Source organism: Rhinolophus sinicus, linkage group LG12 (genome assembly GCF_036562045.2).
Source record: "Rhinolophus sinicus isolate RSC01 linkage group LG12, ASM3656204v1, whole genome shotgun sequence".
NCBI classification, from domain to species: domain Eukaryota; kingdom Metazoa; phylum Chordata; class Mammalia; order Chiroptera; family Rhinolophidae; genus Rhinolophus; species Rhinolophus sinicus.
In genome coordinates, this window is record NC_133761.1 from 23537352 (window position 1) to 23564089 (window position 26738).

A 26738-nucleotide genomic window follows, 5' to 3' on the forward strand; every position below is an offset into this window, starting at 1 on the left:
AAGTCACAAGTCAATTTTAGGAGTGGATGGCTCAGATTCCCGTGGTATTGTTTCCTACAATACCTTGTCTTCATGGGGAGTTCCCTCTGGTAAAATACCAAAGAAGCAAAAATTGTGGACCTGGTTTATGAATGGGTCAGTGTGGTATCCTGGCCTCTGCATCCTTCACCTCAGTGCTTACTCAGTGGTCCATGTGCAAAGAGGCCATGACAGCAAGAGTGATGGTTCTTGGTGAGCTCATGGGCCTCCCCTCAACATAGGTAAGTACTGGACCCACCAACAGCAAAGGCCAATGTTGAGCTCTGATGGCCCTTTCTCTTTGGAAGGATTTTCTTTTCTTTCCTTCACTTTTTTCTCTCTGTCCTTCTTTTTTGAACAAAAAAAAGCTCCAAAAACTATAAAGAATTAAGCACAAAGGCAAACAACGGTAAGATGAATTGGAGCGGGAGAAGGAGGGGAGAAAACACCAAACTTAACAGAGGTGATGATAAAGAAGACAAATAATTGAAGCACCTTGTATTTTAAGTGGTGCCAAAGGATGACATGAAGGAGAGGAATGAAGAGATTCACTGCTTTTGCAATAGCTTGAAGGTCTGGAATGAACAGACTATGTAATGCTTGTTCAGTTTGACAAAAGAGTACTTATGTAACCCACGTTCTTACCAAGTCAGAATATTCCTATCACCTTAGAAAGTTCTCCCTCACCTCTTTCCAGGAAGTCCTCTCCCTCGTTCCCCAGAAGCAAACACTTATCTGATTTCTATTACCATAGATTACTTTTGCTCATTCTAAACTTCTTATAAATGGAATCATAAATTATATACTACTTTGTTTCTGACTTCTTCTACTCAACAAAATGTTCTTGAGATTTATCCATGTTCTTTATGGGTCAGTAGTTCATTTCTTGACGGTTGTTCCATTGTATGACTGCATCGTGGTTTGTTTAATCATTGGGCTCCTGTTCATAAACATCTGAGTTTTTTTCCCAGTTGGGGCTACTGCAAATAGAGTAGTTCTAAACATTCTAGAACATACATTTGGGGATATATATCTCTAGTTCTCTTAGATAAATTAGATAAATAACTAGGTATGTACCTGCTGAGTCATAAGATGTGTGTGTACATATATGTATATGTATGTTTAACTTTTGAAGAAGCTGCTAAACTATTTTCCAAAATGGTTGTACCACTTTATATTCCCACAAGCTACGTATGAGAGTTCCAGATGCTCCATATCCTCTAAAACATTTGGTATAGTCAATCTTTTTTAGTTTGTGTTTTCATTTGCATTCCCTGAGAATTAATGATGTTGAACACTTTTTAATGTGCTTGTTAATCATTCATATGTCATTTTTGTGAAGTGTTTGATCAATTTCTTTGTCCACTTTTTATACAATTACATGCCACACTATTATTGAGTTGCAGGAATTCTTTTATACATTATAAATATAAGCCCTTCCTCAAATGTGTTTGTTATGAATATTTTCTCTCAGCCAATTGTTTATTTTCTTAACAGTATCTTTGCATGACTAGAAATAATGTCCAATTTATGGTTTCTTTGTCCTCTCTAAGAAATCCTATAATACTCCAAGGTCATGAAAATATTGACCTATGTTTTATTCTAAAAGCTGTATAATTTTAGCTCTGATTTAAAGGTCTGTGATCCATTTCAAATACTTTTTGAATGTGGAGTGAGGTAGAAATTGAAGGGTTTTTTTTTGTTTGTTTTAATATCCAGATTTTTTAGCCCCATTTGTGAAAAGATTTTCCTCTTTTCATTGAATGGCTTTCATGCTTTTGTTGAAAATTATTTGATCATATATATGTGAGTCTATTTCTAGATTCTATATTTTAATCTGTTTGTCTATTATTTTACTAATACCACAGTGTTTTTACTACTGTAGCTTTAGAACACATCCTGTAGTCAGGTATCTCTAATTTTATTAAAATATATTTTGGGAGCTATTCTGGTATGTCCTTTGCATTTCCAAATACATTTTAAAATCAGTTTCTCTAAATTCGTTAAAAGCCCACAGGGAATTTAGATAACTTGTAATTACATTGAATACATACACACATACACAAAATTGGGGGGGGGAGAATGCACATCTTAACAAAATTGAGTCTTCCAATCAACAAATTAGTATTTATTTCTATTTACTTTGGTCTTTTAACATTTCTTTCAGCACAGTTTTGTAGTTTTCAGTGAAGCCATATTGTATACCTTTTGTTAAATCAATCTCTTGGTATTTTGTGGTTTCAACACTATTGTAAATGGTATTTAAATTGTTTTTTATTTCTAAATTTTCATTGTTTAAGATGTGTGAAAGGAAGAATCGATGAGTCTTAGAACTGCCCGGTACAGGAGCTGCGAATGGGAGGCAACTGGGAACAGAGGATCAAACACTAAGTCCAAGCCTCTATGTACATCCTAGGGACCAGACAAATCTACTATTAAATTGTTGAGCAAAGAAGTTAGCTGAGGAGGAAAAAAAAAAGTGTGTTTTTTGTTTATTTTTAATACTTCCCTTCATCTGTTTTTGTGTGGTATAGATTCTCGGGACTAGCAGTAGATCCCTTTTTAAAAATTAAGAGAAAACAATTTCTCCTGTAGGAAATATGATTACACTTAAAGTCTTCTACAAAACAGCACTCCCAAATTGAGAAAATATTCAGATATGATTTGACTAAGAACAGTTTTTGTACGAAACAGATCAAACCCATCTGGGTGTTCCATTCACCCAGAACATAAGGCTGACCACCTGGGTTATCAGTCATGCTCAGAGGCTTAGCAAAAGGACAGAAAATTACTAGGAAGCAGAGGCTGGCAGATATCATGTTTTGTTCCCAATGTGTATTTGTGCTCCCTGTCACCTAATACTCCCAGTAATTGAGTGCATCCTACAGAAGAAATTTTTATTTGAAAACCCAGCATCATCCTTATTTCAAATAACTGGAGCTGCATCAAATGCTTTGGCAGAAATAAGCATAGAGACTTTATGCTCCTAAGAGTGATGAGTAATTTTTGCTAAATATAAATAGCTATGTTAAATCATATGCTGAGTTTCCAACTATTGAGAACATGTATCCTATTAATTGATCAGGAGATTATACATTTTCCCAGAAAATTCAGATCATCTTTTTTGAGAGCTCTGCTCTCTACAATTTGAATGACCTTTTTTCACCATGACCGTTTTCTTTGGACAATGATATAGACAGCAATTTATTTAACTCCCTAAATCTGGATAGAAAGAAGGGAATACACAGTTAACAGATAAGCTCTAGGACACAGAAAAGAGACTTATTATAATAAGGCAAGTAGAGAAGGAATGAAAAAGATGTGAAAATAGAAAAGGATAAGGGAAGCAAGGTAAGATGTTTTCTGAGTGAAGAGAATTTTGAAGGTTGTAAAATTCCACCAAGCCTGGTCATGCTGGTTGAGCAAAGATCTTTATAATATTACATAGTTAGGTTATTATCCATAACCCCTCTTTCTCTGCTAAATTAGTTCTGACTCTAGCTAAACAACAGGATCACATCAGAACTTTTTAAAAATTCAGATTTCCAAGCCCAACATAGATTTACTGAATCATACTATAGCAAGGAGAGTCCTGGTAATGTTTTTAATAGGTCCTCCAATTAAATGAATGATATTTTAAAGTTGTTAAGAACCATGGATATAAAACTGCTGTGTTCAGTTAGGGAGGCAACCACTGAAGGACTAAATACTGAAATAGTCAAAAGTGAATTCTTCTGGGTCATGATTCTACAGGTAGAAGTGTAGGGCAAGAGATTTAACATTTTACTTCCCCCTCTATACAGTTTGACTTTTTTTTTTCCATGTACCCATGTTACATTTTAAAACAATTTTTAAAATTCAGTAAAATTAAAAATAAAGTTCACCAGGTGACTCTAAAGAGGAGGGAGATTTGGGAAAAACTGATTTAAGATGCAGTTTTAGAGGAGTGAATGGGTCAAAATAAATAAATAACACAAAGATTTTGCCCATAGCAAACTCAACTAATTCATAAACATACTCTCTCCTTTAGGACTGATATTTAGCTCATGACCAGTATGGCTATACCAATTGTTTAAACAGCTAGATATTTTCCTACTGATTGGTCATACATTCTCATTCTCTCCCCTGACACATAGGACCCTCTGAATCTACCCACTTTCAAAACACACACACACACACACACACACACACACACACACCCCGAAATAGGTATAGCAAGGGGTTTCCAGTATATGCCCAAGACCCTCTGGCTGATGGCTGTTTGGACTGGTTGGTATCTTACTGGATGCTCAAAAGTATGAATGGTACCCCTGCCTTCCTCTTACCCCACAGACTGTTGGTTAAATTAACTGTACCTGCTAAGCCAAACTAAGTTTTTCATTCCCTCAAAAAACTGATGAAGTCTGCCTACTTTTAAAGCTAAAGTTTATACAGTTGTACATTCTGGAGGTGCAAATGAAAGGAAAGAATAAATGAACCCATGAATGAATTATTTTGTGAGCGATAAAATAACTTTGTGTGAGGGAAACCACATTTTCTCTGCAATATCGGTATCCAACAATGCAACAGAAAGAAAGACAACGGTGGAGCCAGTGTTTCGGTTATGTTGATAAAAGACTGAATCTTTTTTTTCTGTCTGTGAAGGACAGTGCCAGGGTCTATATAACAAATTGCAACTGTTTAAATCTTCAGAGGTCTGCGAGCGAGTGCTTCAGCAGTCTTCTACAGTGCACAGCAAGCGTGATTGCCAAAGGGCTAGACAGAGTATCCCCAAGGGACGTAGACATACCTGCAGGCCTCAGCGGAGCCTGCCTGCTGGACTCCCCACCCCCACTCTATCGATCATGGCAGGGAACTTCGATCTATATAGCCCTCTATTTGACCTTGTAAAGTCAAGTTATACAAAGACTATCAGGCTTATGCCAACTCTGAAATATTTTCCTCTTTAGTCACAAGGCAATGCCCCAAAAGATTTTTCTTCAGGCAGTTGAAGGTACAGGTGAAAGAGAAAAAGGTTTTCTAGAGACTGCTCGAACTCCTTGGAAATCTAGGCGCTTTGGAAGTATTCCTGTGTTCCAATATAACATTTGGAGCTCTAGAGTGTATAAGGTAACTCCAAGCTGTTCTAACTCAATTCCTCTGTCCCCTAATGTTCGTTTACAACACCCTGTTGCTGCAAATTATGCATTTGTGAGGTTTCCCCAACTAAGCTGTGAGCTCCTTAAGAGCTAAGAAAATTTCTTTATATTTCCTCTAATTAGCATTGGTATCTGGCACATGGAAGTTGTTCAACTAAAGTTTCAGGAATGGAATGGAATGAAAATGAAAGGGAAGAGATGGAAAGAATGATATTTAGGAAAATAATTAAATTTAGGAAATTAAAATTGAATTTTTACTTCTCTTCTTGATTCTCTAAATGGGGTAATATCTGTAATCTTTAATTTCAAAGGCAATGCATAATTTTATAGGAATACTTTTTGGAATGTGACTTAAATCTTTTAGATGAAAGATTTGGTAGGCAGAATGTCCCCTACCCTCCAAAGATGTCTGTGCCCTAATCTGTTGACTGTGAAAAAATTACATGCCAAAGGGGCTTTGCAGATGTGATGAAGGTTACAGGGTGATTATACTAGATTATCTACATTGGCTGAATCTAGTCACATGAGCCCTAAAAAACAAAGAACTTTATTTAGCTGAAGTCAGAGAGAGTCAAAGTATTGCAGGGACTTGGCCCACCATTGCTGGAGGGAGCCACATGAAAAGCATAGAGCAGATATCTGGGCAGCCCCTAGGGCAAAAAGCAGCCCCTGTCTGACACCCACAAAAAAAAAGAACTTCAGTCCTACAAACACAAGGAATTTAATTAAGCCAATGACCTGAGCGAGCTTGGAAGTGGTTTCTTTCACAGAGCCTTCAGTAGAGAACGTAGCCCTTCTGACAACTTGTGTTTAGCCCAGTGAGATATGTATCAGACATATGACACAAAAAACTATGAAATAAGAAACAGGTCATGTTTTAAGCTGCTAAAATTTTAGCAATTTTTCACAGCAGCAATAGTAAATTAATACAATGACTGTATAATTCTCACATTTCTAAATAATTTGGGACTGAAAATTGTAATTGCCCTTAGCGTAATATAATTAGTACAAGTGAATTGCCATATTTTGGCCTCTTGTTTTGTTTAAAAAAACACTTGCTTTATTAATGCATTCTTCCAACAAATATTTACTGAGAGTCTGTATGTATGAAGTACTGAGGAATGGTCTCTGAACTTGACATCAATACAGCTTATAGCAATGACTTTCGGTGGAGGATTGGAAGTGATTAAATTATTTAGTATTCAATTAGTTCACCTATGAAAAAAGGAAGTATTACTAACATTAACAATATGTGTAAGCTTGGGATAGCCATTGTACTCGTATCTCCCTGGATATAGTTTATACCTTGCTGAAGTGAAGGGGTGGCAATGAATCAGTGTTTCCTGGAGTTCTATGCACATTGGTGCACCTGGGTATATTAGTAAGTATTGTATTAGAGCTGAGGAGAGAGAGAAATGGGTTCCACGATCATGAAAGGACTTCTGTGGACTCCCAGCATGCCGCCCACATACTTACCGATATCTGCCCCCACAAACTCTACCTTCCTACCTTTTACCCTGAATAAACTTTGTGATGATGTCTAACGCCAGGATCTTACTTGTAACTATGAGAAAATGATCTAGCAAGTCTCCACTCTCCTATGTCATCATTTTTTTACTCTATTCTGGATCATTGTCCTAAGCATACAAGCATTTGACTAGTTCTTCCATTGAAAAAGTGGAGGAAAGAAACTACCCTTAGCACTACTCTCCTACCTTCTGTTTGATCCCATTTGCAGCAAGACTTCTTGGGGGAGTGTCTATACTTAAGTTTTCCAATAATCCCTCTTCTCATTTTATTCTGAAGCCACTGCATAAAAATTTTGACTCCACCATTCTTCCAAAATTGCACTTGTCAAAGTCACCAATGACACCATGTTCCTAAATCTAATGTTTAATTCTCAGTCCTCTCATTACCTGACATATTAGGAGCTTTTGACGCAGTTGTCACTGTCACCTCCTTGATCTACTATCATCATTTGTCTGCCAGGACACCACATTCTCCTGGTTTACTTCTTATCTGCTTGGCGCCTCCTCAGTCTCCTTTGCTGGTTCTCCCCCTTCACCCCAGACTCTTGATGTTGGAGGCTCCAAGGCTTGTTCTTCTGTCCATTTATATTTTCTTGATATAATCTTGGTGACCTCCACAAGTTTCATGTCTTTAAATCTAACTGACATGTTGATTGCTTCCAACTTTGTATCTCCAGCTCAGATCTCCCTCCTGAACTTCTGACTCATATGTTTAACTGTCATCCTAGCATCTTCATTTCGAGGCCTATGAAAAAATCACAAACCCAAAACTGAATTCCTGATCTGTCCCCCAAAACTCCACACAAGCCTTCTCATTTCAGTTGATGGGAACTCCATCCTATGATTTCCCCAGGCTGAAAGCCTGAAAGATATCTTTGATACCTCTCTGTCTCTTTCATACTCCACATATAATTTGAAAATTCCCTTAGCTCTACATGCAAAAATCTTACTGCTTTCATCACTTCCACTGCTCTCCTCCTAGTTGAGATCACAATTATTTCTCATGTGGATTACTACAATCGATCCCTAACGAGTTTTCTTGCTTCTGTCCTTGCAAATACTAGAGTTTATTCTCAACACAGCAGCCAAAAGGATCTTTTTTACAGCTTATATAAATCCAAGTTATTTCTCTGGTCAAAATGTTGCAGTGGCTCCCCCATTTCACTTAGAGAAAAAGCCTAAAGCCTTAAATGACCCACAAAAACCTTCATGGGCTATCTTCTGTCATCTCTTTTCCTATGATTGTCCTTTCTGTTCATTTTGCTTTATGCACCATGGCCCCCACTTTTGCTTGAACATCAGACCTGCTCTTGCCTTAGCATTGGCTGTTCCCTCTGACTGAAATGCTGTTCCCCCAAGTATCCAAGTATCTGTACAATTCCCTTGCTTCCATCAAGGCTTTGTTCAAAGGCTATCTTCTCAATGAGGCCTCTCTTGACCACCTTATTCATAGGATGAATGGATTCTATTCCTATCCCTGTATCTGTCCTCTTAATTCCCCTTAAATCCATCTAGTTTTTTTCATGGCATTTATTATTTAATATCATATTTCATAAATTACTTATTCTTACATTTATTTCTTATTCCTCATTTCAACTCTCCAATGTGTAAGAACCATGAGGACAAGATTCTTTGTCTGTTTTGACACCGATCTATCCCAAGTACTTCTGACAGAGCCTGGCACATAGTTGGCACATAATAAATATTTGTTGAATGAATGAAATGAATGTTCAAAGTTAATTGGGTTGGTTTACTGATGAATTTCTCAGGACCTTTAATATACTGATAAGCTTTGAGAATTTCCTGATCAAACACAGTGTGCTGTTTTCCATGCTTATTTGACCACAGAACTCATTTGTTACACAATACCTACTAACATCCCATTATCCTTGCATTAGAGTACTTTTTTAAAGGTACATAAAATCATTTTTTGATTCTTTCTATCTACAAAATGTATAATTTTACCAGGAAATGTTTTGCAATTTGTTAATTGATTTACTGTCCTTTGAAAGAGGTAATGCACTTTCCAAGGGGCACAGAAGGCCATCTGGAGATTTGAAGTAGATGAATTTTACCTTCACTGATCTCATTTGTACACTTCCCTCCTGCTTTCAGTGCATTTTACCTATGAACCTGCAACATTCCAATCGGTTATAAAGTTTTCATACCTGTTAGAGGCCTTAGAAAAGATGACATATATTCTTGTCATATTAAAAATGAAGAAACCTAGGCAGCAAAGGGATTTTCTTCCCATGCTCTCACTACTGAGGCCCCATGAAGGAGGCCCAATAAACAGGGCCCGATGTGTTTGGGATAAATACAGTAGTATTTTACGTATTATATGCCAAACTTACCCAGGTGCACTTTTCACTTGTTAAGTTATCACATGATATACCAAAATCTTTTTCTGATCCCTCACTCCATAAATATCTAACAACCTCACTCTAATTATGACACTAATTACATATTAGCAATTACCGCTGCAGAAATGATTTTTCTCTGAGTAATTTATAGCAGATTACATATGAAAAATAAATCTCAAATTTCTACAATAATACATATCTTGATTAGTTAATATGATCTTTGCCACTGTCATTTTTTTTAAAGACATGTAATTATTTCTTTCATTTTACAAAGAAAAATCAAAACCTTCTCTTGGCCCTACTGCCTTCTTACCTTTTCTTTGGTGTAATTTTCAGCAAAACCTCAGGGAAGACTTGCTGTTCTCTCTATGCCTGCTTCTCTAGCAGGATCTACACACCTGTCTTTGGATATCTCAGAACCAAGAGTACATTTACTCGTCAAGAACCAATCCTTTTGATTAATCTAGTAATTTTCTAGACATTTAAGACACCTTACCTAAATGTGTTCTTAACCCCAGCTCTCTCTGGAAATATTTTTAAAGAATACCAGAGGGAACTATGAAAAGGAAAGAAAAGTTATTATTGCTAGAAATTTTATTCTCTGTAGTGCATTTATCTATTTATGTGTTTAAGAAGTGCTTTTGAACCCCTATTTGCTTTTGGGGGGGTCTGGGACACAGATATGAACAAAGTGTCATTTTTAAGGATTGTACCATCTAGTAAAGAGGGACAGAAAAATAAATAGCGAGAAGGTAGTCAGACAATATATATGCTAAATGCTATAATAAAGAGAAAACAAGATGGCATATTTAAGAGATTTGAGGAGCTATTTGGGCAATCAGGGAAGGCTAAGGAAGTGTTTTTAATGTGGATCCAAATGCTAAGACAGCAAATCTCTTAGAAGAGGTGAGGGAAGAGCATTCCAGGAAAGAAAAAGTTTCTTCAAAGGCTGATGGCAGAGAAAAAGCTTTGAGTTTTATTCTAAGTGGATTGGGAAGCCATCAGAGAGTCTTAAGCAGGTAAATGATATGGTCAGATTTCTTCTTTTTTAAACAGAAGTTTTTCTAGCTTCCGTATGGACACTGGATAGCAAAGGAAGGTAATAAGGAAGTTTTAGCAACCAGGGTCTGCCCAGCACAGCTCAACATGCACTTTGAATGTGTATTTTCTCTGCACCTAAGACTTCCCTGAGTACACCTAATGAGAGGCTTGAGTCTAGGTGTAAGTAATTTTAACTTGTTTTGCTTTTGTCTAAAACATTAAAAACTCATTTTTTGGAAAAAAAAAATAGGATTTTCTTGTAATGAATATAATAATGAGCATCTTTTTTTTTTCTTTTTCTTTTTTTTTTTTTTTTTCTGAAAAGAGAGGAAAGGCGGAGGAAGGTCCAAGATGGCAGATTAGGTCAACGTTACGCCTGCTGCCTCCCAGGATCACATCAAAATGACAACTACATTATAGAACAATTCACTTCAAGAATCATCTGAAGACTAGGTGAACATAGGATATCCTAGAACACAGGATACAGAGAAGAGCCCACATTGACACTGGTAAGAGGGGCGCAGATTCCAAACAGGCTGACCCCAAACCCGCAGGCAGTGGTTGAACACTGGGAGGTACACCTTGGTAGCAGAGGTCCCCCTTGAAGAGAGGGGTCCCAGCGCCACACTGGGATCCCCAGCCCATGGATTCTGTGCCAGGAAGAGGGTTCCCCATAACATCTGGCAGTGAAAATCAGTGAGGACTCTGCCAGTCCATCCTGGAAGGCAGCTAGAAGACCAGAAATCTCAACACACAGACTCACTTGCTTGAAACACTTACCTGGGCTCCAGTAGAGGGGCTGCAACTTGAGAGGAGATGGAGATATAAGGGGAAAGACTGAGTCATGTTGTTTTGGGGGAAGAGCTGGAGAGACAGCCGCTATTGTCCCTGTGTGGAGCCTGCCTTCTGTGGAGCCTATGAAAGGGCACCTTCTTTTCTATGTTTAATCCTTCCCAAAGGGCCAAATCTGAGACAGCATTGGTCTGGTGAAATCTGTGCATGTGCATCACCTTGGTGATGCCCTGGGTCCCTGCCCCACCAGCTAGTGCTGTTCCCTGGGGGCACTGTCAGCTCCAGGGTGACTGGCCCCACCTCACAAATTGTGGAAGCCTTTTGTAGCAGCATATGGGCCACAGCAGCCTGGGGAACTTTTGCTACATAGTTTGCACTGCAGCCTCTCCTGGGCAGCTCTCAGGGAGCTGCAGGCTGAGACAAACAGTGGCTGGCCTCGGTGTTCTCAAAACATTTTGTGAAGTGGTCACAGGCCCAGCACTGGCACAGGAACTAAATCTGCATTAATTTTGTAAAAACAACCGGCCACACCTCATGACTCCCTGAGACCCTGCTCCACCCAGCTAGTGTTGCATTGCCAGAACAAAATTCAGTCATGAACACAATACTATAAACCAGTAACTGGAATAGAACATGTGTTTGGGGAAACATGATGAGGAAATAAAGAACTGCATGAGGTGGAGGAAGGGTTAGAAAGATGGTTTGAGGAGGATTATTATGAAAATGGGATATTTGAGCACTGCCCCAAGGGCAACAACCAAGAGTGGAGAGAATGAAATCTTCACCAGGAGGAGACACAAAGCAAACCATGGAGACTTTGAAAGTGCAAAGTGTGTTAGAGAAATAGCAAGTCGTACAGTGGGGCTCAGCTTCACTGGCATGCTTCATGATGCTGAAGGAAATTCATTGAACTGTTGCAAATTTATTTTCATGGTGAAACAAAGTTCCACAGTATCTAAGATAGGAAATTATTCCCTTTCTTCACTTAAAAAACAAAGTAATTCATGTATAGTAGCTATAAAAATGGAATTTAATACTTCCTTCGGGAAAATGTTTTTAAAATACATTATCTTATTTGTTGCCACATGTAACTGATTTTAAACTTATTTTGCATTCTGGTTTTAGTGTAGATTGTGACATTTTTCTTATTTGACATTTTCATTTTTTCAAAGTCAAAAATAAGTTTAGGGTTGCTCTGGGTTATCTGGAATATTGCAACTCTTTTCTAGTTGGATTTGCTTCCGCAAAAGCCATTTATAGTTTATTGCCTCAGCAATCTTTGTCACAGGAAGAATTCATTTATTTGAAAGGTTTGGTTTGAAAGATTCAAAATGATTGCCGCCTTGTCTATTTTAGTGTAATTTAAATACATATGCCAAAAATATATTTTGCAAACTGCGATGATTTAAAGTCTTGGTCAGCCACTGAAAGATATTCTGGTATTGAGAGTATTTAAAAATTTTCATCTTGCCAAAGACATTAAGAACATTTTATAAAATAATTCAAATTATTGTTAACCCAGAATGAACCTAAATTAATGTTCTGCTTCAAATTTTTTAAGATACATATATAATGTCACAGAGCTGTGAATCCGTGCAATTTAAATCACTCCTTAATCAGTTTTGCTAAAAACAGAATCCAAGGAAAGAAGCACCAGGTAACTCATCTGCTTCACAGGATTCTGACTCCCTCTAAGGGCCAAAGTAATTACTGCACCATAAAGCCTGCTTCACACAGGCCAGGGATGCACACGCTCAGCCCTGTGATAAGCACCTTCCATGCACATCCATCATCCTCAGGGCAACACCACGAGGGAGGGAGGTCCTATTACTCTCCTCATTGAGGAGATAAGAACACTGAGGTGTAATGAAATGACCTGATCTCACACAGCAACACATACTGACATCAAGGTTTCGTCCTAGGGCTCTACAATTCTTCTTGGCTAATGTATTCTTAGTCATGATATTAATATAAAGATGAATGACTTCAGCGCACATAAACCAATAGCATAAGCATCAGGAATAAAGAAAACACATTCGTTGTCCAGAAAGATACAGCCTAATGAAAGCTAAGGTTTCTGGGAGAAATGTAAATTATCATACAATTTATGTGCCAGGTGCTATCTAGGCATTTTAACTTTCATTATCTTGTTTGTCCTCAAAATAATCCTATAAGATAAGCATCACTACCCTATAATTAAGTGACAAACCTGAAGATAGAGAGCAAATTAACTTGTCTAAGGTTGTAGAGTGAATAGTGGGAAAATTTGGGATTCAAATCCAAATTCCAGTTACTCCAAAGCCCATGTTCTTTTCACTGCAAATTGGGTGAACTTTTGGTGCTAAAGATTTGTTCAGTGCTCAGTCTTGCCACTCCTGTCCCCAAGTTGTTCACCATATTAAGCCATTTTACAGCAACATGGAGGTCATTTGTATAATAAAAAAAAAACAAACAAACAAACAAACAAAAAAAAAAACAGGGATATTTGCTTACAAAAATCCATCTGTAGTAGGCACAAAAATCACACACACACACACACACACACACACACACACACACACAAATGCCCATGTCCTAATCCCTGGAACATGTGACTATTTTACCTTACAAAGCAAAAGGGAGTTTTTAAATGTGATTAAATTAAGGATCTTACCCTCTGGTAACCACTAAACTATTGTCTGTGTCTATGAGTTTTTGTTTCTCATTTGTTTGTCTAAGTGGCGGTGGAGGGGTGGTAGATGAGGGTAAAGGGGATCAATTATATGGTGATAGAAGGAGAACTGACTCTGGGTGGTGAACACACAATGGGATTTATAGATGATGTAATACAGAATTGTACACCTGAAATCTATGTAACTTTACTAACAATTGTCACCCCAATAAACTTTAATTTAAAAAAAAAATTAAGGATCTTGAGGGGGCTGGCCTAGTGGCTCAGGAGGTTGGAGCTCTGTGCTCCTAATGCTGAAGGCTGCTGGTTCGATTCCCACATGGGCCAGTGGGCTCTCAACCACAAGGTTGCTGGTTCGACTCCTAGACTCCAGCAAGGGATGGTGGGCTCTGCCCCCTGCAACTAACAACAGCAACTGGACCTGAAGCTGAGCTGCAACCTCCACAACTAAGATTAAAAGGACAAAACCTTGACTTGGAAAAAGTCCTGGAAATACACACTGCTCCCCAATAAAGCCCTGTTCCCCTTCCCCAATAAAATCTTTAAAAAAAAAATTAAGGATCTTGAGATAGAAGATTACCTTGAATTATTCAGGTGGGCCTTACATAATCACAAAGCTTTACTGTAACTCAAAATTGATCATAGCCTAAGTGTAAAATCTAAAACTATAAAACATCTAGAATAATACATAAGAGAAAACATATTTGACCTTTGGTTAGGCCAAGAGTTCTTAGATTCAATACCAAAAGCATGATTCTTAACATCAGATTGTTACATTCTATACATTGAAGAACTGCAAAATAAGTATGCTGAGTGAAATAAGTCAGACAAAAAATAGTGCATACAATATGCTCCCATTTGTATAATATTCTAGGATATGCACAATGATGTATGGTAACAGAAACCAGGTCAATAGGTGCCTGGTGATCAGAGGGAGGGACAGGGAAGGTCAGGAAGGGAGAATTACAATGGCCATTAAGAAATTTTTGGAAGTGATAGATATGCTCTGTATTTTGATCACAGTTTTGATTTCACAGGTACATACAAGTGCCATAATGTCAAATTGCACACTTTAAATATGTGAAGTTTACTGTATACCAGTTTTGCCTTAATAAAGCTGTAATAAAATCAACCAATGTAATTCATTATCTTAAGAGAATTAAAGAGAAAATAAAATCGTAATTTCAATAGTTGTAGAAAGAGCATTTGGCAAAATCCAACACCCCTTCATGATAAAAGCTCTCAGCAAACTTGGAATAGTAAGACACTTCTTGAATATGAAAAAATGTATCAAAGAAAACCTATAGTCAACATCACATTTAATGGTAATATATTAAGGCAGGGATGCCTTATCTTATTCCTTCTATTCAGCGTTGAACTAGAATGTCCTCACCTACCTAACAAGCAAGAAAAAGAAAAGATAAAGATTGGAGAGGGACATAGTCAGTGGTGATGATTCATGGAAGACATGACCAGGAAAGCTGAAGATTCTATAAAATAGGGAAAAAGAAAAAAAAAGAAAAGAAATTATAAGTGAATTTAACAAGGGGGAACTAGTACAAAAGTTTGGGGAATTTAACAAGGGGGAACTAGAACAAGTTTTGCATAATGGGTGGCATTGTGATAGGTTGAATTACTGTTCAATATTCACTTATCTCCCTCAATTACATGGGAGAAAACAAACTTTCCTGCTGTTTAGATGTTGGACCCGACCACGTGACTTGTTTTAGTTAATGAAATGTTGGCAGACATGACACTGTAGAAGCTTGAAATGAATTTATGCAGTTAGAATTTTTCCCTTGAGCTTATGTCATCACCATGAGAAAAACATGCCCAGTTTGGCACACTATTCCCTGAAAGAAAATGAGAGATGCTTGCAAAAGAGCTGCCTCGCCCAAACTCTCCCAGTCAGACCCATCCTACATCAGACAATCCCAGGCCAACCTCCAGCTACATAAGCCAAATATGTACTTGTGCCACTGAGATTTTGTGGTTGTTTGTTGTACAGCAATAGCTAACAGACATTTTCCAAATTATATGTCTAGCTAATGTTATAGAGAATTTTAGTATTCCAGAAATAAACCAGGCATTATCTCTATGTGCAGGCAAAGAGATAAATGTATATTTTAAAGAATAAAACTGAATGAATAGAATCTATGGTCAACAGATAATTCAATAATTGGGTCAAGAACATTCAATGAAGAACAAAATGGTGCTGGGACAACTGGATAGGCACATGTAACAGAATGAAGTTGAACCCTTACCTCAAAATATACACAAAAATTAACTCAAAATAGATCAATGACAAATATAAGAGCTAAAACTATAAAACTCTTAAAAGAAAATATAGAGGTAAATCTTTATTACCTTGGGTTTAAAAAGGATTGTAGATCTAACACCAAGAACACAAACAACAGAAGAAAAAAATAGACAAACTTGTCCATCAAAATGTAAAATTTTGTTTCAAATGACACCATTAAGAAAGTAAAAAGACAACCCACAGAATGGGGGGAAATATTTCAAAATCATATATCTTATAAGATACTTGTATCTAGAATATATAAAGAACTCTTACAATTCAATTATAAGAAGACAAAACCCAATTAAAAAATAGGCAAAAATCTCAATAAACATTTTTCAAGGAAGATACATCAATGACCAATAAGCACATGGAAAAATGTTAATCACCAGGGAAATGCAAATCAAAACCACAATGAGATACCACTTCACACACAGTAGGATGGCTACAGTTAAAAGTCAGATAATAACAAGTGTTGGTAGGATATGGAAAAGCCAGAACCCTGATACATTGCTAGTGGGAATGTGAAATGGTACAGCTACTTTGGGAAGCAGTCTGGCAGTTCCTCAAACAATTAAACATAGAGCTAGTACATCACCCAGTAATTCTACTCCTAGAGAAATAAAAACATGTGTCCATACAAAAACTTGTACATGAGTGTTTATAGTAGCATTATTCATGATAATGAAAAGGTGGAAACAACCCAAATGTCCATCAATGGATGGATGGATAAGTATCTGATAATATATCTATACTTGACTATTACTTGGCCATGAAAAGAAAAGAAGTACTGATATATGCTACAACTTGGATGAATCTTAAAAACATGCTAAGTGAAAGAAGCCAGTCATAAAAGTCCACATATTTTATAATTTCATTCATATGAAAGTTCAGAACAAGAAACACCATAGAGACCGAAAGTAAATTAGTGCTTGTTTAAGTCTGGGGGCAAGAGGGATAACAGAATAAGGGAGTGATAGCTAAAGGGTACAGGGTTTCTTTGACTGGTGATAAAAATGTTCTAAAGTTGACTGTGACAAGAATACATAACTCTGTGAATATACCAAAAACCACTGGATTGTAAACTTTAATGGATGAATTTTATAGTATGTGAGTTATATCTAATTCAAGCTGTTTTTAAAAAGAGTATAATGGAATTATTCTTGTCATGATAAAATTCTCTTAACTATTTTTATAATTAACTAAGGAAATCTTTATGAAGAATTTGGCATTTTAGACAAGTCTTAAAAAGCTGAATCCAGGAGATTTGATAGATAAGAAGCTATGAAGTAAAGATAATTTCGTTGGTAGAGGAAGACTGGTGTTCTGGAGATGCCTCAAAGGCAAAGGAACTTTGGGTATTTGTGGCAATGAAGAAAGAAAAAGATATAGATAAAGCAATTCACCCACTTTATTATAGCATTAACCACACTATTGTACAATTATCTCTTTATGAGTCTACCCAAATTCTGTCTTCCAAAAGTTGATCACTTGTTTCAACAAAAACCATGCTCTTGAAAGATATAACATAGCAGAATAGATAAACACTGTGCTCCTCCTCACCCCAATGAACACATCAAAATTACAAGTAAATTATAGAATAATCAATCTGGAGAACCACCTGAAGTCTTGCTGAAAAGAAGTTTCATAACTAAGCGTATAAAGAAGAAGCCACATTGAGACTGGTAGGTGGGGTGGAGACGCGGAACAGTCCAGCACCAAACCTCCGAGTGGTGGTTGAAAACAGAGAGATATCTTGGCCACAGAGATCTACCCTCCCCCACTCCTGGAGGGGCAAATGACCCCAAACCCACCCCAGGCTCCCCAGTCCAGGGGAAGAGGAATCCCCACAACATCTGGCTGTGAAAAACAGTGGGGATTCCAACCATCCAGGTGGGATGGAAGGCTACCGGAAACACAGACGTCCTCTCAAATAGCCAGAGCACACACTCACTCACTCGCAGGACTCACCTTGGGCTCCAGCAGAGGGACGGTGACTCAGAGAGGGTATCAGAGACATGCGGGGAGCAGACTGAGGTACGTGGCTTTGAGGCCAGGGCTGGAGGACAGCCACCATTTTCCCTGGTGTGTCCTCCTCCCGTGTAGCTGGCAGGCTGCCACCATCTTTAATGTGGTGAGCCCACTCCCTGCGCTTATGGCCAAATCTGAATCTGATTGGTCTGGTGCGCTCCGGAAGTTCCACCCTGCCCTGACTCACTGGGACCCGCCCCGCCCAACTCCCCCAACACCAGAGACACTTTCTCAGTGAGCAACCAGCACTCTTTCTTGGAAAACTATTGTAGTCACGGGCCCCACGCAGACAAGGACTGGCCTTGGTGTGCTCTGGAACTTTACCTTAGTAGCCCCAGGCTCAGCCCTGGCACCAAACCAATTAACCGGTGAGCACAACTGTTTCCACTCTAGTGACTCCCTGAGGCCAAACCAGTATTACAAGGAATGTTAGAGGGACTTCTTTAAGACAGGAAAAAAAAATTATGAATAATAAAATGACAATAGCTACATATCTATCAACAATTACTTTTAATGTAAATGGATAAAATGTTTCAATCAAAAGACATAGGGATGAATGGATAAGAAAACAAAACATTTACATATACTGCCTACAAGAAATCACTTCAGCTCGAAACACACACACACACACACACACAGATGTAAAGAGATGGAAAAAGATATTTCAAGAAAGTAGAAACAAACAAACAAACAAACAAACAAAAGCTGGGATAGCCATACTTAAACAGACAAAACAGACTTTAAAACAAAGGCTATAATGAGACGAAGAAGGACCCAGTAATCCCACTTCTGGGTATTTATCTGAAGAAACCCAAAACCCTACTTCAACAAGTCATGTGCATCCATATATTCATTGCAGCATTGTTTACAAAGGCCAAGATGTGGAGGCAGCCTGGATGTCCATCAATGAATGGATGGATAAAGAGGAGGTGGTACATATGTACAGTGGAATACTATTTGGCCATGGAAGGGAATGAGTTCTTGTCATCTGTGGTGGCATGGATGGACCTGGAGGATATTGTGCTGAGTGGAGTAAGTCAGACAGGGAAAGACAGATGCAATGTGATTTTGTTTATATGTGGAATCTAAAGAACAAAATAAACAAACAAATCAGAAAGAAACTGATAGATACAGAGAACATTTTGATGGTTTTCCAGATGGGAGGAAGGTTGGGGGGGGGGGTGAGTGAAAAAAAGGAAGGGATTAAGAAGTACAAATTGTTTGTTACAAAGCAGTGATGGAGATTTAGGTTGTAGCATAAGGAATATAGTCGATAAGATTGTAATAACTATGTATGATGTCAGATGGGTACTAGATTTATTGGGGTGATAGATGGGAGAGGGTTGGGGGACAGGGTGAAAAAGGTCAAGGGATTAAGAAGTACAAATTGGTAGTTAAAAAATAGCCATGGGGGTGTAAAGTAAAGCATAGGGAATACAGTCAATAATAAATATGGTAATAACTACGAATAGTGCCAGGTGGGTCCTAGACTAGTCAGGGGGATCACTTCTTAAATTATATAAATGTCTAACCACTATGCTGTACGCCTGAAATTAATATAAAATAATATTGAATGTCAACTGTAATTGAAAAATTTAAAAGGGGAGAAGGTGAAGGACAATAGTGGTCCAAATTTCCAGGTATAAAACAAATAAGTCATGGGGATGTAATATACAGCATGGGAAATATAGTCAATAATATTGTGACAGCGTAATATGATGTCAGATGTTTGCTGGACTTATCATGTGATCACTTCTTTAGGTCTATAAATTTTGAACAATGGTGTACCTCTGAAACTCATATAATATTGTATGTTAGCTATATTTTTAATAACATATGGACCCTCATGGAGTATATTTTTAATACAAATCTGAAAAAAAAGAAATGGGACATAAAGTAGGGAAGGGGAGGGAGATGCAGAGAAATACACCAAATTCCTTATCTTCATGGTGAGATGCTGTCTCACCCCGATAAATATAAGAAATATAAATATATTACTTAGAGTTCCAGTGGTAACTACTGGAAGCATTTAAAATAGAAATATTTGAAAGTTAAAGGTTAAATTCCTGGGGAATGCAACTGAGGCTGGGAGTGGAAAGAAAGAAGAGACTTTACTTTTCCTTCCACATCTTTCTCTAACTTGTTTTCATTTTAATTATTTATTTCCTTAATTCAGAAATAATAACTAGTGTTATGTCCCCTCGAACTCTGTATTTCTATTGCCAGGCACATAATTGTCATCCAAAATGGAAAAAAGAAACCTTGGCGTGTTTAACGGTGTATAAAGCAGGGAGCATCTACCTACCTGAGCACGCGGCACTCTATGCCCCGAGGTCCGGGGACTTTCACCCCAGGCACAAATAAGGAACAAGTCCTTGGTCTATAGCCTAGGGGAAAAAAGAAAACTGAACTTAACTGTCCAGATGAAAGTGGTGGTTTGGTCTTCTATAAATTGGGATATAGTGGTGAATAGGAGAGATTCATTTTCATGGAAAGCTTTACTTTCATGGAATTTATATTCTGTGTGAGAAAATAATCAACAGATAAATAGACGTTGCAATTTTTAAAAGTCATCATTGCCATGAAGAAAATAAAACAGTTTAATGTGATAGAGTGATTTGCGTGGGGGTGACAACTTGACGCTGGGGGAGGGGGAAACAGGAAAGCGCTCTCTCAGGAGATGATATTCAACCCAAATCCTGAGCGAGAAGATCTGAGGCAGAACATTCCAGGTAGATAGAAGAGAAAATACAAAATCCCTAAACATGGAAAGGGTTTAGAGAATCCAAAGACAGAAAGATGACCAATATCATTAGAGCAAAGAAAGGGAGGAAGAGGAGTGGAGTTGTTGTAATTACTTTTGTTAAGTATAATTCCATGCTGGTGTGTCCCAGTTGTGATGTGATAAGATTCTGGTGAGACAGATCACCTTTCTTGATAGAGAGGACAAGAGGGGACTTGGGCGACAGTCTAGTCTCATTACCAACACTAATACTGTACGTTTCCTGGATACACACACACTGAGGACTCCGCCTGGCTTATTCACCACCAGTACCTGGCTGGCTCATAGTAGGCATTCAATTCATGTTGATTAAATTCAGAAAATTGAAAATCATCTCTGAAGTAAACATTTTAATTTTATATCATAATCTTGGGGCTACATGCTTCATTTCACCTATTCAAGAACTTTATTTTGGGTTTCTTTTGTATGCCAGATACTGTGCAAAGCACTAGAAAAACAAACATAAGAGTGTGTCCTACTCTCAGAGTTTATTATCTATCTCATTTATTAGCATTTGCATCATAATTGTAGCTTAAAAACATTTGCACAACTACAGGTATCATTAAACCAATTATCCATGAAGTATAAAAGTTATACTGATATGAGTCATTTTAATGAATTACAAAAAGGGGCATCTCCTACTTGGTGTAATATCCATGTCCTTTTTAATTCATGATAAAATTTTGGCCATTATTTAATCATTTCCCCCAATACTGCACACTCAACAGTTCTCATTGTTATGCTCACAAAACAAAGTTCATTTCCAAGTGTAGTAGTGTTGAGAGCTGTCTGAAAAGCTGCAATAGTTATTTTTTCTAAAAGTCAACAACGAATGTGATGATTTCATTTTAAAACAAATTTGGATACCCATAAATTTTTTGTTTGTTTGTTTGTTATTAACTTGGGTATAGCTGGTCTGACCCTCATGGAGTAATTTTGAAATTCACTAATCTTTGCCTATTTATAAGGCCAGAGAAAGAACAAAATTCTAATCCCTGAAAATTAAGTCTTCAAAGAAGTTGAGTATATGAACAACATCTTGAGATGGTGACGTAAGTAGCGTAGGGAGAAAGAACAATTTTGAAATCTTTGGTAATAGACATTTGTGTCCATGATGGTTTTCTTTTTAAAATATACTTTTAAATATCATAATCAATGGAAGAGCATACCACTCTCCAACAAACTGAAAACATTTTAATAGATCTAGGGCAAAGTGATATAACCTGTCTAAGGGAAACATTTGCAACATGGAGAAAAAGTCATAAAAATGTACATGTCATTTGATCTAGAAATTCTTTCAGAGCTTTATCTTAAATGCTTCTCAGACTTATCCACTAAAAGAACTTTGATGGTGCAAGTGAATATGATTTCCTCTCATTCCCACACACCCTACTACTTACGTCCCTTACCAGCCTCCTCATTCTCAAAGTGGCCTGCTGACATCTTGAAATTTCATTAAAATTCCAGTTTTACATTTTAAATGTATGCATATTTTAAATTGTATTCCACTACAAAACTACATATAGTAAACATAAAAAATATTAAGTTCATTCTATGACATCCTGTGAAATAAGGACACCTGGGAAAATGTAGCCTCTATTTCACTAGAAACAGAAGAAGAGCACAGTTTAGGCAAGTGCACGAAGACGTGCCAATTGTGATGGCAATGGAAGTGCTCCTATAATCGAGATAAATCCTAAACAATGCAGATGTGCCAAATTAGAAGATTGGTCCAACAAATTGTCATATTGTGGAATAATATACTTCTATAAAAACCTTTAGAGAAAATATTTTCATTAACAAAAACAGGGAGATGATCATGACATAGTGCCTAGATTAAAAAAAAAATTAGAGAGCTGATCCATTTTCTAAATATATATGCCTGTGTGTGTCTGTGTATCTCCCCAATTTAAAATATATACTTTATCCCCATTAAAATATTTTGGTAGAACCCATACCAAGAGATTCATAGTCAAAACATCTTAGATACTTGATTGCCTAGGTACTGGCAACTCAGCTTTGCCTCTCACACTCTTGAAAATGTTTTATCTTGAGCTGACTGATCTTCAAAAGCCTGGAGGAGGTCTTACTTCTCTAAATGTTTTGCCAAAACTAATCAGTAGTGACTATTTCACAGGAACTTTTCTTTGGCAAAATATAATATATAATATATATATGTATATAACATAATATATAATATATAATTTATATGATATGTAATTTATATAATATATGTGTGGTCTATTTCTGTAGAGATTGTATTCAATTCCAACTGTTTTTTTAAATAATTTCCTAAAAATTATGCTCTATTAATGATTCTTTTCATATTTATAATACTGTGACTGTTTACATTTTAGAGCACTTTTTTGTGGGAGAAATTCTTCCATAGGGAAACAGTTCTCAAAATGTGCTCTTAAAATCACTGAAGTATAGTAATTAATCCATAAGACAGAATAAACTATTCTGACAAAGAAAGTAATTTGGCAGGGACATAAAATCTGAAACCCTCCAAGGATTGTGAGTAAAACTTGTCACCTGAAAAATACTTTTACACATACAGAATTTGAGATTGAAAGGTATTTTTATCTTTTTAGTATTTTAGGTTCCCTAAATTTTAAATTATGAATGATGCTAACTTTATTGAAAAATTAGTAGATCCTTAGCACTTTCATAAGCGTATTAAATGTATCATCTCATTTAGTGTTCACAAAAGCACTAAAAGGTAGATACTATAAATATTCCTTTTTTTCCCCCACATGACAGAAATGAAGCAAAAATTGTTCCATAAGTTTTGCAAGGCACCTCATTTAGTTCAGGGTTCTCGTTTTCCTAAGAAAGCAGTGGCATTCCAGAGAAGCTAGTATTGCATCACTGGCAGGACAACTCTCCGGACCTCACATTGATTAGGCTTTAAATGGCGTCACCAACCCTAAAATCATACAGTGCAGCCTATGTGAAACAAGCCCCAATTTCCCCATTCTACTTTCTTTATTGTGCTGAATCTCAATCTTGGTATTCTCCAAGAAATAAATAACACTGCATGTAGACAATAGTGACCGATTGACCATTCTCTTCACAAATAGGAATTCCATAAGAGTCAGATACAATTTAAAGCATGAATAGCATACACAGTAGGTAATATCAATGCCTAGTATGCCTTCTCTCCCATGAAATTAAGCAGACAGATCGTGACTAAGAGTTTCAAGCATTACAAAATAGAAATTTAAAAAAAAATTCTTTGTGAAAAGAAGTCCCAAGTAACATTCTTTGAGAATTGGCTTTTGTTTTACCTCTTAAGGTACCTCCTTCTGGTATTAGCAAGCCAAGTTATGTTAAATGTCACCCCTCTAATACTCAGCAATAATATCTCAGTATCATCACAATCACACACAAAAAAAGGATAAAAGCCCAAATAACATCTTAAAGTACTGTATTTTATATTAGAGGACAAACAAAGTAGCAAACTGGTAACCGCTGTCTATACACTACTGTATTTTAAATATATACAATAATAATATATGTAATTTATATTGGGACACTTTGCATATATGTTTACAAGGATGTAAATATGTACACAAAATATAATCAATAGCTATCTTTGTAGTATGCTCTAATGGGTACATTTTATTTATTATCTCTTTTTTGATTGCTTATTTTCTGACTATTTCTAAAAAAAAGAGACTATAAACTAATGAATATAAAATTGTGTGTAAATAAGAATGGAAAATATACTATTTTCATATTAATACCACATTATTAAATGTTGAATTACCTCCATGTTGTTTTAAAGTCCTTAAGAGTACAGAACAACAGCATCAAGTACATTATACATATACAAGCACTCCAGCTTCAAATGTTTACACAGAGCACCACACACAATCAAGAACTTAATCCCACCCAAATTTCTCTCTTCCTGTTAGTATTGTAGAAACCCTAGCATATCACAGGTGTTTTGTTCCCAATTAGTTTATCAGTAATTAGCTTTTTGAACTTAGGCACTGAAAAAGTCTACCCTTTTCCCAGGTAATATCATTCACCTGCTTATTTTCTTGTTACTGTGAACAATGATTTTTCAGACACTTTCAATCATGTACCACTGTAGATAATTGAGTTTGAGCACAATCTGATGTATGTTTATTTATTTAAAGTATATCCATAAGTTGTACCAACACACTGTATTAATTCTCTGCATGGTATTTCTGTGTCCCTCTTTCTACTGTTCATGGTGTAGCAGCTAGAGGGATTCTTTTAAAACACAGGTCAGATCATACCACTAGAAACCTCTGAAGGTTGCCTATCTCATTTAGAACAAAAGCCTAAGTCTTTAAAATGGCCCTTCAAGCCTTGTACAAGGAGTGAGTCCCCCTCACTCATTCCATTCAAGGCACACTGGCCTCCTTGCTAGTCCAGGAGCACACAAATCGTAGTTCTGATCAAGGCCCTGGCATGGAGTGTCAAAGCCAGAGCCAGGTGAGAAGGGCATTCACACAGAGTGTAAGGGGTAGTCTGGTGTGATTGATGTGAATATCATTAGTAATGGGATAAATTCATACTGTGTGACATCTGATAGGATGCAATGAGATTACAGCATCACTGCAGTGATATTCCTGCCTAACATGCATAATCTGAATATAATCATGAGTAAACATTAGATAAACCAATCTGAGGATCATTCTATAAAATAACTGGTCTGTAATCTTCAAAAAGCTCAAAGTCATGAAATTCAAGGAAATGCCAAGGACCTGCTCCAAACTGAAGAAATCTAAAGAGACATGACAACAAAATCATTGGGTTTAGTGGGATACTGACTTTGATCTTCTCATTATAAGGACACTATTGGGACAACTGGTGAAACTTGATTGGGTTTGAGGAATAGTTGGTAGTAATGTGTCAATATTAGTGTCCTAACTCTGGTGGTTGTACTGTGGTTACATAAGAGAGTGTCTTATTTGTGGGAAACACACGGTAAATGTATTTGAAGTAGTAAGAGAGCATCAGGTCACCAAATGACATTCAAAGAGTCCCAGAAAAAAAATAAACAAGTTTCTTTCCTTAAAGCTACATTGTTAAGAAAAATCAAGTAAAAAAAAAAAAAAAAAAAAGAAGAAGCAGTTTGCTTAGAAATGTCGCTATCCTAGATGTAGCTACAGGCATTGAAACCAGATAGTAACCTACTAAAGGCTTGAGAGATTGTCTATGTAAATTTTAAACCCTAGGCTAATGTTTTCCCGTGGTTGCTTTTTAAAAACAGATTTGCACCAGGATTTGGCCAGTCAAGTAATTCTAAAGATCTCTTTGAAAAAGGCTGGGATTGGGATAATTAGAGAGCTACACGAGAAAGTAGTACTTCGAGGGTATAAGAGGAATAGCTTCCCAGACCTCTAGATCAAGGTCACTCTCCACCCATCCATTGCCCCATTTACCTATTTCAACTTACACTTCTATCCTAGTGCCTTGGGTACCTCCAAGAATTTCAGATATTTTTACACACACATGCATGCACATATATCATACACACACATATACACACAACTGATAATAACTCTAGAAGTTAATCCCAAGCATAGGCATTGGCTTGTCTGAGAGATTATTGGTGAGCATAAGTATTTGGAAAAAATACTGGCAACTCATTTAAAGCTGCATATGAATAATGGAATATAATATAATAAACATCAGCCTTAATAAAAGGCATAATTGTAGAGACCTTTCAAGTAATTTGCAAAAAAATACTAAGTGCAAAATAACCATACAAATCAATGAGTCCCACCACCTTCAGTGTTCTTTCAATTCAATAAATATGCATTGCATGCCAGCATCATTAAACCAAACCAGAAAGACTTAAAGGAGGGGTTATCCATGTGGCTATGCAGAGAAAAGCACTCCAGGCAGGTTCACAGGCCCTGAGGTGGGAGCATACCTAGTGTGTGTGTGTGTGTGTGTGTGTGTGTGTGTGTGTGTGTGTGTGTGTGTGTGTAGGCATAAAATTAGTACACCTTGGGCTTTGATCTAAGGGGTGAAAAATAATTACTTTACCCCAGTAACTTGAATTTTCCTAAATTAAATGAACCATAAAA